This window comes from Chiloscyllium plagiosum, chromosome 9 (genome assembly GCF_004010195.1).
Source record: "Chiloscyllium plagiosum isolate BGI_BamShark_2017 chromosome 9, ASM401019v2, whole genome shotgun sequence".
NCBI lineage: Eukaryota > Metazoa > Chordata > Chondrichthyes > Orectolobiformes > Hemiscylliidae > Chiloscyllium > Chiloscyllium plagiosum.
Genome location: NC_057718.1, coordinates 23,599,901 through 23,613,193, shown reverse-complemented (window position 1 = coordinate 23,613,193; position 13,293 = coordinate 23,599,901). Strand labels below are relative to the sequence as shown.

Below are 13,293 nucleotides of genomic sequence, written 5' to 3'. Positions count from 1 at the left end.
AAAGCCCATGTCTGATGCACATATAAATGAAGGGTGACTTGGTGACAGGTTACCGGCCTTTGTGCAGTTATTTCAGACAGTGACAATTCCTGACATGAGAATTGGAGTGCATACCTGCTTCCCCATCTCAAATGCAGCTTTTCTTTGTTTTTCTTCACTTTTGCAGTTGTGCAAGAACAGTGAATATTTTCAAACTGCCTGAAGGCTTCCCAACATGTGATGATCTCCCATTTTACAATAGTTTAGGATAAGGATTTGACTGTAGTCAATCTGATAATACTATTTCTGAGGCCATTTCTTTCGAATGTGATTATTTATTTTCCTTGCCTTGAGTGTTTGACGTGATATACATGCTGTTGCTGCATACTGCACTAACCAGAGAGTTTTCCAAGTTTCTACGGTCAGAACATTTTCATGTTTTTTTGCAAATAAATTGGAGGATTGCCATGATTTGTGTATAATCAAAGATCTGTACCTTTTTTGTGGCTTGTCTGTGTGAATTCTGCCATCTGTGGATTTCATAAATGATTTCTATTTCCTTAGTATTTTACAGAATGAGTCCAGTTTCTTTTGTGGTTTTTCCTACATGATTCCTGAAGTCTGTACTTTAAATAAGTGACCACCCAGCTCCACATTCCCTTTGAATTGGAATGTAAAAGAAAACTGTTTTCTCTGCAACAAAACAGACCAGACGTGTAATTTTAGTTTGCATTTCAAATATTTTAACATATTAAACAGATGTGATAGATATTGTTACAGAAATGTTGTGGAGGATCAGGTATTAGATCTCACTTCTTTGCAATATTAACTGTTCGGTCCTCAAGTCTACATAACATCCTAACAGTGGTTGGTGCTTAAGGCACTCCTCAGCATTAACCCCTTCAGAACCTTTTATACCTGTACAATACATTCCACAAATTCTCTCCCATTTATCCAATCTCCCAAGTCTGAGAAATTTCAATCAGTTTACATAGAACTGTACAGCACCGGAACAAGAGCTGCAGCCTACAATCTTCTACCAAACATGATGCCTAATTATACTAAACCCCTCTGCCTGCCTTTGGTTCATATCCCTCCATTCCCCACATATTCATGTACTTATCTAAAAGACTCTTAAATGCCCCTATCGTATCTGCCTTCACCAATGACACGCAAATTCGTGAAGCGTTCCATATTTTTTGGGCAGCACGGTGGCACAGTGGTTAGCACTGCTGCCTCACAGCACCAGAGACCCAGGTTCAATTCCTGCCTCAGGCAACTGTCTGTGTGGAGTTTGCACATTCTCCTCCCAGTGTCTGCATGGGTTTCCTCCGGGTGCTCTGGTTTCCTCCCACAGTCCAAAAATGTGCAGGTTAGGTGAATTGGCCATGCTAAATTGCCCGTAGTGTGAGGTGAAGGGGAATGGGTCTGGGTGGGTTGCTCTTCGGAGGGCCGGTGTGGACTTGTTGGGCCAAAGGGCCTGTTTCCACACTGTAAGTAATCTAAACACCCCTGACAGCAGGGTCCATACTTTTACCACTCCCTTAGACTAAGGTCAAGCTTTCTTCTCAAGTCTCCAGTACACTTGTGGGGATAGAAGAATAATTTTTGCATTGATGTGTCTTAATAGCCAACTACTCATCTTTTCAAACTTCTGTGTCTCCTTCTGCCTACTGCCACATCATTTGGATGGGCTTAATCAGACTTGGTTTAGAAGTTATTCCTCAGCATGAGACTGGCAGTAGTATTAAAGTCTAGTCTGCTGTAAATTGGCACAGTGTTTGAAGTCATATATGCATTGAAACAATGCACTCTCACATGTACATGGTTTTACTATTTCCTTATTTCGAGTCCTAGGTCCATCCAATGACACCGTCAATTGCAAACCAATGGATGGGATAAATGTCATTTCAAATGAGGATCAGCTCTGCACGCTAACGACTGAAAATGCAGGAGGCCAATTTGCTTCAGAGCCTGCACTGCTTTAGTCCCCTGATTTGCACTGGCTGATTAACTTAAATGGACTGCACAGGAGAGCTTCAAACAGTAACTTTTTGTATTATTTTCAAGCGGTTTTTAGATACCAGAATTATTCAAGCTTCACAGCTGTGGGCAACAATTGTTACAGCCCCAGTTGTTGTGCTGCAGGAGCTTGTCTTGTAACGCTAGATAACAAATTAGGTTAGACAAGGGCTGTTTCAAAAGAGAATACTATAGTTTTTAACCAGTTATGGACACAAGTCAAGATAAATGGTTGTCACTAAATGGTTCATAATCATAGTTGGACCATTAATGCTTCTAATAACTGACAGCTATCAACCTGCAGAATACTCTGCCATTAAATTTTAACTTATTTATTAGCCTCCCTCACGTCACTCACATCAATGATCTGAAAGGTTAAACTACTGCACACTGGAAGTGACAGACAGACATCCATTAGTTTGTGGATTGCCCAGTCTTTTTGCCACTTTTGAACAACCACCATGGTGTGGATTTTGCCTCCCACAGGATATTTATAATTAATGTAACAATCCTGCAATGCAAGAATTAGACATGAATAACATGGTACTGAAATATTCAATAGGTGCTCATTACAGGTCGGGATACATGCATATACTGCAATCACAGGTACTTGATGTTTCAATTCATTTTTATGGGAAGTGGGTCTTGCGAGCTACGATAGTGTTTGTTGCCCATTGTTAGCTGCCCTCGAGAAAGTGAGCTGCCTTCTTAAACTGTTGCTATCCCTGGGCAATAGGTATACCCATACTGTAACCAAGGAGGGAGCTCTAGGATTTCAACTTAGTGACCGAAGGAATAAGGAAAATATTCCAAGTCAAGTTGGTGAGCATTTTGGAAGGAAACCTGCAGATGGTGGTGTTCCCGTATGTCTGTCAACCTGGTCCTTCCAGATGGTTGTGGATTTGGAAAGTGCCGTCTAAATAGCCTTGGTGAATTTCTGCAGATCGTGCAGATAGCACACATTACTTCAACTGAGTGTTAGTGATGGAAAGACTGAATGATTGTGGACGTGGTGCTTTGTTTCAGGTGATATCAAGCTTCTTAAGTATTGTCGGAGTGTACTTATCCTGGTCAGTTGTGACTATTCTGATTTTTGGGTGTCAGGAGGTGAGTCACTCACTGCAAGATTCCAAGTCTCTGACCTGCTCCTGAAGCCACAGTATTTATATGACTAGTTCCTTATATTGTTCAAATATTTACTCGATTACTATTAATGCGTTTGAGCTTTGGCTATAATCAGTATTTATAGTAAATATGAGAATAAGAGATTGTGCTTCACACTCCAAAAGATTTCGGTGACATATTTCTCCTTTTGAACTGTGAACATAAATTTTGCTCCAGTGAATGACATGGAGGAATTAAATTTAGAAATGTTTTGAGTGACTGGATCTAACAAGATGTAAATCAGAGGTTTGGGGGGGGGGGGGGGGGGGTGGTAGAGTATGGAGAGGGGAAATTTCGATTTGGGCATGAAATAGGTGCAAACTCGCCAGGTCTCACCAAGACTGCTGTGGCCACAAGGAGGTGATCTGAACCATTGCTCTGCAAAGATTACAATTAGTCAGACAACAGAGTAGGATTCTGGTTTGTGTAATTTGGCCAAGAGTATTGGAGCACCATTTAAAAGCCTGCCTGAAAATTATATCAGGTTATTAGATTTGAAGAAGTGCTATTTAAAAAAAAAACTTTCGTGACCTCAGAATTTCCATGGCATTGATTGTGGATGGTTGTGGATTTGTAAAGTGCTGTCTAAATAGCCTTGGTGAATTTCTGCAGATCATGCAGATAGCACACATTACTTCAACTGAGCGTCAGTGATGGGAAGACTGAATGATTGTGGACGTGGTGCCAATCAATCAGGCTGCTTTGTTTCAGATGATATCAAGCTTCTTAAGTATTGTCCGAGCTGTACTTATCCTGGTGAGTTGTGACTATTCCATCACACCCCTGACTGGTTGGTGGACAGATTTTTGGATGTCAGGAGGTGAGTTACTCACTGCAAGATTCCAAGCCTATGACCTGCTTCTGAAGCCACAGTATTTATATGACTAGTTCTGTTTAGTCCCTGGTCCATGGTAACCCCCTTGTTGAGCTGAGGGGATTGAGTGATGGGCGATGCCATTGAATGTCAAAGAGTGATGGTTAGATTCTGCCTGTTGGAAATTATCATTACCTGGTACATGTGTGGCATAAATGCTATTTGCTACTTGTTCAAATCTTGAAATTTTCTAGATCAAAGATGATACTGAACATTATGCAACAATTCCTGAAGAAGGGCTTATGCCCGAAACGTCGATTCTCCTGTTCCCTGGATGCTGCCTGACCTGCTGCGCTTTTCCAGCAACACATTTTCAGCATTATGCAACAATTGACAAACATGGAAAAAGTGAGGACTGCAGGTACTGGAAACCAATGTTTAGGTCAGAGTGGTGCTGGAAAATCACAGCAGGTCAGGCAGCATCCAAGGAGCAGGAAAATCGACGTTTTGGGCAAAAGCCCTTCATCAGGAATAGAAGCAGGAAGTCTTCAGGGTGGAGAGATAAAATGTGTCCACTTCTGACCTTATGATGGAGGGGAGAACGTTTATGAAGGAGCTGAAGGTGATTGGGCCTAGGACACAACCCTGAGGAACTCCTGCAGAGATGTCCTGGAGTTGAGATGACTGACCTCAACCGCCATAACCATCTTTCTTTGTGCCAAGTGCTTCAGCATCTGGACTAATATCAAGTTATCCAGTTACCAACAGTTGCCAGCTTTCATCAACATGTGTTGGAGTTGGAGAAAGTTATAACCTCAGGTCATATGTTATGATGTTTTCTTTACATTATGAACATGTTTCAAATGGATACTGCACACTAACTGTGTGACATATCACAATATTTTGCTCCTATCCACCTCTCACCATTTCTGACCTCAACTTCATGAAATGGTTACAGCACTAAAGAAGAACATTAGTCAGGTGTGTCTGTGCTGGCTCTCTGAAGGAGAATTCTCCCACTGCCACTCTTCTACCTTCTCCCTGTAGTTATACACACTCTTCCTTTCCATATTTTGATGCTGAGCCATCTTCAGGATGCACTGCAGAAATTCGCCAAGGCTCCTTCCAAACCCACAATCACTTCCATCTGGAAGGACAAGAGCAGCAGATATATGGGAACATCACCATCTACAAGCTCCCCTCCAAGCCACTCACCATCCTAACTCAGAAATATATCACTGTAAATCCAGTGTCATTGGGTCAAAGTTCTGGAACTGCCTCCCTAACAGTGTTACAGGTCAACCATCAGCTCATGGACTGCAACAGTTCAAGGGGGCAACTCACCACCACGTTCTCAAGGGCAAATAGGGATGGGCAATACAGCCAGCAATACCCAGATTCCATGAGTGAATTAAAAACAAAATCTAATTACCCCATGATTACTCAGATTATATCTACTTCCATATTCTTAGACAGTGCATTCTATATCCTAATTACCTGCTGATGTCTGTATTTCCTTTTCTTGAACCAAGTATCTTAAAGTTGTGCCCACTGCTTCTTAATCCTTCCACCAAATGACAGCATCCTTTCCCGATCTACTGTAGGTCTTATGATTTTGAATCCATCGAGGAAGTCTGCTCTCAACCTTCTCTTTGCAAAACGGAACAGCCCCATCTTCCCCTATCTATCAAGGTGATTGAGCTTCCTCATGCCTGGAGTGAATTTCATGAACCTTTTCTGAACTTCTTGAATGCCCTTCGGTCTTTCCTAAAGTTTCCAGAATATTTGACGTTGAGGCAGTGTTCTATCCAGTTTAGCATAACTTCCTTGCTTTTGTACACTGTACCCCAATGCATAGTGCACTATATGCTTTAGTAAGTATCCCCTTGACCTGCCTAGCCACCATCGCTGACTTATGCACATATGCCCTCAGGTCTCTCGGCTTCTGCAACCCTTTCAGAACTCGGCTCAAGGATACAAGGCATTGAAAATTATATGAAAGACTGAGACAGATTTTTAATCAGTCAGCGTTACTGTGAAAAGGCAGGAAAGTTGAAGATGATCAGATCAACCATTGTCTCATTAAATGATGGAGTAGATTAGATGGGCTGAATGGCTTGCTTCTGCTCCTATCCATACGTCCTAAAGGGTTTAGAAAGCTCCATGAATAGGGAGTAAAGAGACACACTAAATACATTGCTCTCAATGAACTGCAGTGGAATATTTTGGAGGATCGGTCAGTCAGTTAAGCAATTAAGGAAGATAGGCTGCTTTGGAACAGAGTGTACTCAGTTATCATCCTGGGATGATGGAAACCCTCAGCAAAATTTGGACACAAAGTACAGTTTGATGACTCATTAAGGCTGAACATTAGGAAGACATCAGCCAGAGTATCTGGAGTTACAAATAAGTCTCATTCTTGTTGACATCAGACCAGATCAGTTGTTGTTTAATAAATTCTACATGAAGAATCCAGAATCCTTCATTTATATTCAATAGCAGCAGCTGGGTTACAGTATTCACTAAGGTCTGTACTTTACTATTGTAGAACATTAGCATTACAGAAAAGGAACTGGAGCAAGGGACAAATTATACTGTTCAAATATTTACTCGATTACTATTAATGTATTTGAACTTTGGCAATAATCAGTATTTACAGTAAATATGAGAATAAGAGATTGTGCTTGACATTCCAAAAGGTTTCGGTGACATATTTCTCCTTTTGTCCCAGTGAACGACGTGGAGGAATTAAATTCAGGAACCTTTTGAGGGACTGGATCTAACTAATTGTAAATCAGAGGGCAACGGGTGAGAGTGGAAAGGGGAAATTTCCGATTTGGGCAAACTCACCGGGTCTCAGTGAGACTGCTGCAGCAACAAGGTGATGATCTGAACCATTGTTCTGCAAAGATTACAATTAGTCAGACAACAGAGTAGGATTCTGGTTTGTGTAATTTGGCCAAGAGTATTGGAACACCATTTAAAAGCCTGCCTGAAAATTATATCAGGTTAGTAGATTTGAAGAAGTGCTATTTAAAAAAATACCTTTCATGACCTCAGAATTTCCATTGTACCTTTGAAATCTTTTTGAAATTACTCACTGCTGTAATGCAGAAAACACATCAGTCAATTTGTACACAGAAAGAGCCCAAAAACAAGAAAGGGATTAGAAGCTGATAACTTGCTGGTTGGGGTGGAAATATTGACCCAACCTCTCCTGTCCACATCATGACTTTGAAATGATGATATTGAATCGTTGATGCCCGCTCTCCTTTGTGCTTTGGTTATATCCTGAATTGGCATGTCAGTGCTAGGTTTTGTGCTGTGCTGTCTGATCTGGAATTTTCATTCATTCATGCAACACGAGGGCTACTGAGAAGACAGCATTTATTGCCCATCCCGGTTCCCCCAAAAGAACATGTCATGACTGGCTTTGATCTCCACATAGCGATTGCCTATGTTCCATTGACCTCTGACTCAGAGGTGAGAGTGTTACCACTCTGCCTTTTGAACTTGGCCAAATCATCAAAAGATTAGCCCATAGATTTTACTTTCAGTGAAGATTGATTTGTTATAATGTCTTTTTCATTAGCTGCATGACTACTACTCTATTCATACCAGTGGAGAATCAAACCTTTGATGGAACCATCAGTCCTGCTCTCTGACTAGCATAGTTAATGTGTAGAGTTTGAGCAGGCCTTTTTTTTCACATTTGTGACCAGTTGGATTTCAAATTAAGTGAAAACAGAATTATAGTGACAGTCAATGACTCTGATTCGAACTCACAACTTCAAAGAAGCTTCTTACCTAACAAAAACACATTGAACTGAACCTTACTTTTTTTTGGCTAAGTGCAAGTTGTGTTGAATTCTTTCAGAGAGTTTTTCTTTACTGGGAGATGAAATGTGCTTTCCCAACATATCTTACTAAACTTCCTTCGTTAACCACCTAGCCCAGCCTTATGGTGGCCACTCTCGCCCAATTCTATCCCCATCATACTACACACAGTTCCTGGAATAATTGGTCACCACCAGGACACCCCTAAATTACCCAGCATCTCTGATATCAGTGCCATCTTTAAAAGGCAGTTGTGAATCCAGCCAAGCATTGTTAATCTGGAACTGCACTGCATGCCCACTGATATTTGCCCTGGACATGGCCGACAAGGGAAATTTTGCTTTGTGGGCAGGGATCTGGAGGTCCTGCTGGATGGTGTGGTGCACAAGTAGGATGTCATCTGACCCCAGGATCAGAAGAGGAAGTCATGACACCAGGCCATGCCAGCCTGGTCGGAGGAAGCCACTCTGGTCAGTGTAGTCTCAAATGCCTGAAGGAACTCAAAGCAATGTCAGTGGAAGATCAATGACCTTCTTCAATCTGTCAGTGTAACTGCCAGCATCTCTCTGCTACCTTACACGCACTCTCTCTGCTGTTGAACCCATCTCCCACCACTCTAACTATTGCCTGCAATGTCTTCCCCTATTTGCTGCAACCTACCCAAATCCCTGATGACACTAATCCTGCAGACCCTCAGTGCTACCCACTCACTCACTTGGTACACCTTCCCATTGCACCGACAGTAACAACTGTGCTACCCGCTTAAGTCGTCTTAAATACCTGTCTCTGTCTCATTCCAAGAGGGAAATAATGTACAGTAGGGTAGAAAGAAATCAAGAAAGGTGGTAGGCTGTTGACAATTGGCTCCTCATCCCTTATGGGGAGAGCATCCAGACTCTGATCACCACAAGTGAATGATTGATATGTCCAAGCCCTGACCTAGTATCAGTGGCTGCCCTTGACTTACTGTACTGGGACCTCCTTTGCAAAGGCTATCTCTCTTGATTCAACAGAGACTTGATGACAACAATTACAATCTTTTTCTTTGCTTTAAACATCAGCACAATATGACAGCACTGTGAGGCTGAGAGGTCTGACTGAGGGAGCAAAGTGCAAAAAGGCAAGGTAAGATAATACAAAGCAGGGACACTGTAAGCACCCAGCCAGACTCACAGCAAGGACAATCAGAGAAAATGAAGACCCTGGGGATGCAGCCAGGACCAGTCCCATGAGCTGGGTATGTGTCTCTGATGTAGTGTCCTAACTGCCATATCACAATGACAGTGCAGCAATGAAGTGCAAACGTGTCCTGTAAGTGAATTGGAGACATGCCATGCAGGTTTTTCAAGGCTGATATGTGTCAGGGGCCAGTGCTGTAGATATGGGGTGCAAGTGGTCAGTGCCCATGCAGCATGCCCTGAGATGCTAGTGCCTGATGTGAAACATGGATGCCCTCTGGGGAAACTGTGAACTGAAGGTATCAGGTACCCTCTGTGACTTCCATATCCAGAATTCTCAATGTCTAGTTGTTTGATGTGTTAAGCTGGGAAGCTGATTATTAATGAGGTAAGATGTGCCATTAATAAGGTGTTTAACAAGCTAGAAACCTCCCTTAAGTGGTAAATTGTCGCTGCCTACTGAGAAACTTGTCACGCTGCTCAACAGCTGAATAAAAGATGCCAAGAACTGCTCCTGAGACTAAGATAGGCCTCTCAAAACGTCTTGCACAACTCTGCCACAGATCTCCCCATGGTCCACATTGTTCATGCCCATAAATGATTTCACGCCTTAACTCATCTTCTCCACAGATGCCGTCAGTTCTATTGAATAGTTTCTTCACTTTATATTTTATTGTTTTAGTAACAGGAAACAGTGTTTGGATAAATGGATCATTTTGAGGATGTAAAATTGTAACTAATGGAGTGGTGCAGAGATAAATGCTGGGGTCTCAAAGAGAAATGATCCAAATTAATTGATTCTGTGAAGAAACTGACAATGTGGTAATAATTTTTTCTGACAACTTAAAGATAGGCAGGAAACAGATAGGAAGGATTCAGATGTGCAGGGGTACAGCTGATGAAATTAATGGCCAAAAACTTGATAAATGGAATATAATGTGGGAAAAATGTGACATTGTTCACTTTGGCAGGAAGAACAGGAAAGAATAATGGAGGGAAATTGCAGAATGCAATGGTATGGTTGGATTTGGATTGCCTTGCATATGAATTGCATGCAAGAAAAACAAGTAATTGCAAGAAAAGGGAGCATTGGCTTTTAAAGGGAATGAAGTATATAAGTATGTAAATTTTGGTACATATGTGCAGGGCATTGGTGAGACCACATGTAGAATATTGTGTCTAGTTCTGACCTCTTACTTAAAGAGGGATATAATTGCATTGAAAGCTGTTTATAGAATGTTCACTAGATTGATTCCTGGGATGAAGAAATGATCTTTTGGGAAAGATTGAGATGATTGGAGTGTTTTTGGAAGAATGAAAGGCAAAGTTTTTTAAAATATAAGATTCCAAGGGCGATTGGTAAGGTAAATGCTCAGAAGATATTTCCTCTCACAGGGGAAACTAAAACTAGTAGCTACTTTTTATCATCAAGAGGTCCATTATTGAAAATAGATATGAGAAGGAATGTCCTCTCCCAGAGTGTCATAAATGTTTGGAATTCATTTCCCAAAAGATGGGTGCAGCCTAGATTTTTGGGTATATTCAAAAGTGTGTCACTTCTTCCATAGGAGACAGGAATTGCTGGTAAGGCAAACATTTCTTGCCCGTCCCCAATTGCTCTTGAAATAATTGGCCTTGCTAGGTCATTTCAGAGGGTAGGTAGGAGTCAACTACATTGCTGGTGGCTTTACTATCACATTCTAGAGAGAAGACACAGTAATAAGATTCAGTCATGCTAGAAATGAATATACTGGACTGTCAATTTATGGTATACAAGCTGGGTCAGACTAGTGTTTACTGATGTTCCCCTCTGGGATGTAAGTCAGACCAAATAAAGAAGACAAATATCCTTCCCTAGGGACCTGAGTGAACCAGATGGGGTTTTATAGCAATTGATTGTGGTTTGAGTTGGCCATTGCTAACCCATGTCACCACAACTTAATTCTGGGTATCTTGAAAACTAGTCCAGCAATATTATCACCATTGCATCTCCTCCCCAGTCAGAGCAGACATGATGTTATTGAATAGCAGAGCACGTTTGATGAGGTAAATTACCTGGCAGCATGTTGATTTTTTTCAAATGTTCTTCCAAGTGCTGTCTGGAATATAAAGTAATGTTTCTGAAGGAATTAATTCTCATGTTATATTGAGCTCCACCCACTCTGTTGATTACACATGCATCTGTGCGTGGAAACAATAACTGCTACAACAGCCTTGATCTTCATATTGATCTTGATCTTGCTTTTTATTAACCGTCTCTGCAGCCATCTCTACCAGTGGGTGGCAATGACTTAGAGTTGTTTGAGGTAGTTTGCTGCCATTAATCCTAAGTTGTGTTTGGTGTGTCTTGGGCCTATCTCATTAGTGGTAGAGGATACACTAGTATAGAGTATCTATAGCAGAAACATTGATGGTAGAGGATACAACTTCATAGAGTATCTACAGCAGAGACATTAGTGATAGAGGATACAGCAGCATAGAGTATCTTCAGCAGAAACATTGGTGGTAGAGGATACAGCAGCATAGTGCATCTACAGAAGAAACGTTAGTGGTAGAGGATATAGCAGCATATAGTATCTACAGAAGAGACATCAGTGTTAGAGGATACAGGATCGTAGACCATCTACAGAAGAGACATTGTTCTTAGATAGCAAGGTTTATTACATGAGAACAATAAATATAACTACATTTGGTCAGGTATACTTACAAAGACCTCAGAGAGCTGGTGCAATACATCATCTCTCTCTGAAAGCACGTTAGCTCAGTGATTAGCACTGCTGCCTCATAGTGCCAGGGATCTAGGTTTGATTCCAGCCTTGGGCAACTATCTGTGAGAAGTTTACACATTCTCCCCATGCCTGCTTGGTTTTTCTCTGTGTTCTCTGGTTTCCACCCACAATCCAAAGGTGTGCAGGTTAGGTGGTTCCACCCACAGACCGAGTGTGACATCAGGAGAACAGGTGGAGCCAGGCCTCAGGACAAGAGTAGACCAGCACAGGGTTTCAGGGGACCCACTGTTTTCAGGTTGGGGCTGGCCTCTGTGCTTGGATCAGGGGCCATGCCCAGGCCAGGAACAGTGTAATTTCTGTCTCTGCCCCTTGGTGGAGCCAACATAACATGAACACCAACTCATTAGAACTATTATCTTATTCAACAGATATCTTTTGCACTTGAAATTCCACAGTCGGCTTTAATTTGGGATTTATTGAACTGAGAGCAACAACACAACTTTTTTTTTGGCTTACAGCATGGAAAGAGGCCATTTGGCCCGTTGTGCATGTGCCAACTCGTCAAATGAGCATCATTATCCAGTGACAATCTCTTCTGAAGGAGGTCAACTGAATCCAAAACATTAACCGTGCTTTCTCTCCTCAAATGCTGCCAGACCTGCTGAGATTCTCCAGCAATTTTTGTTTTTGTGCCAATCTCTTGCTTTTTCTCCATATCCTCACATACTATTTTTAAACAAATAATCATCCAATGCCTCTTGAATGCCTCAGTTGAATCTGCCTCCACCACATTTTCAGGCAGTACATTCCATATCCTAACTACACACTATGTGAAGAAGCTATTCCTCACTTTACCCTTGTTTCTTTTGCAAATCACTTGAAATCTATATTCTCTCCTCCTTCTTCCCATTACAAGTGGGAACTGTTTATCTCTATCTACCCTATCCAGTCCACTCAAGATTTTGAAAATCTGTATCAAATCTCCCTTCGGCCTTCTTCCCTCCAAGGTGAGCAGTCCCAACTTCTTCAATCCATCCCCATCACTCAAGTTTCTCATCCCTTGAAGCATTTTTGTAAATTGTTTCTCCATACTCTCCAATGCATTCATATCCTTCCAATAAAATGGCACCCAGTGCTCTCCACAGTACTTCAGCTGACAAATTTCTTACACAAATTCAACATCACCTCCTCGTTATTGTACACTATGCCTGATTTAATAAAGCCAAGGATATTATATGCTCATTAGCTACTCTCTCCACTTGCCTTGCTAACTTCAATGGTCTGTGCACATATACACCCAGGTGTCTCTGCTCCTGCATCTTCTTTAGAATTGTATCTTTTATTTTAAATTACCTTTCAGGGTTCTTCCTACCAAAATGCATCACTTCACATTTTTCTGAATTGAAACTTACCTGCTACCTTTCCATCAATTTGTCAATGCCTTTTTGGAGTTCCACACTGTCCTCCCCACAGTTTACAATTCTTCCAAGTTTTGTGTCTTTTGAAATTGTCCCCTGCACACCAAGATCTAGATCATTCATATGTATCGATACTGACCCTTGGAGGCACT

General features: G+C 41.6%; 1 protein-coding gene across 2 annotated transcripts in view; it reads right to left on the bottom strand.

Annotated features, from left to right (window-relative positions):
* The window catches only part of LOC122552699 (muscarinic acetylcholine receptor M3-like), a 335,328-nt gene that overhangs the window by 284,964 nt on the left and 37,071 nt on the right, over positions 1–13,293 (bottom strand). Inside the window, exon 1 of one of the 2 annotated variants that reach the window (XM_043695577.1) lies at positions 476–506. The exons of the other annotated variant lie outside the window; for it this stretch is intronic. The gene's annotated coding sequence lies outside the window, so the exon portion shown is untranslated. Of the gene's footprint in view, positions 1–475; positions 507–13,293 lie in introns of those variants that run through there. 2 annotated transcript variants of the gene reach the window in all.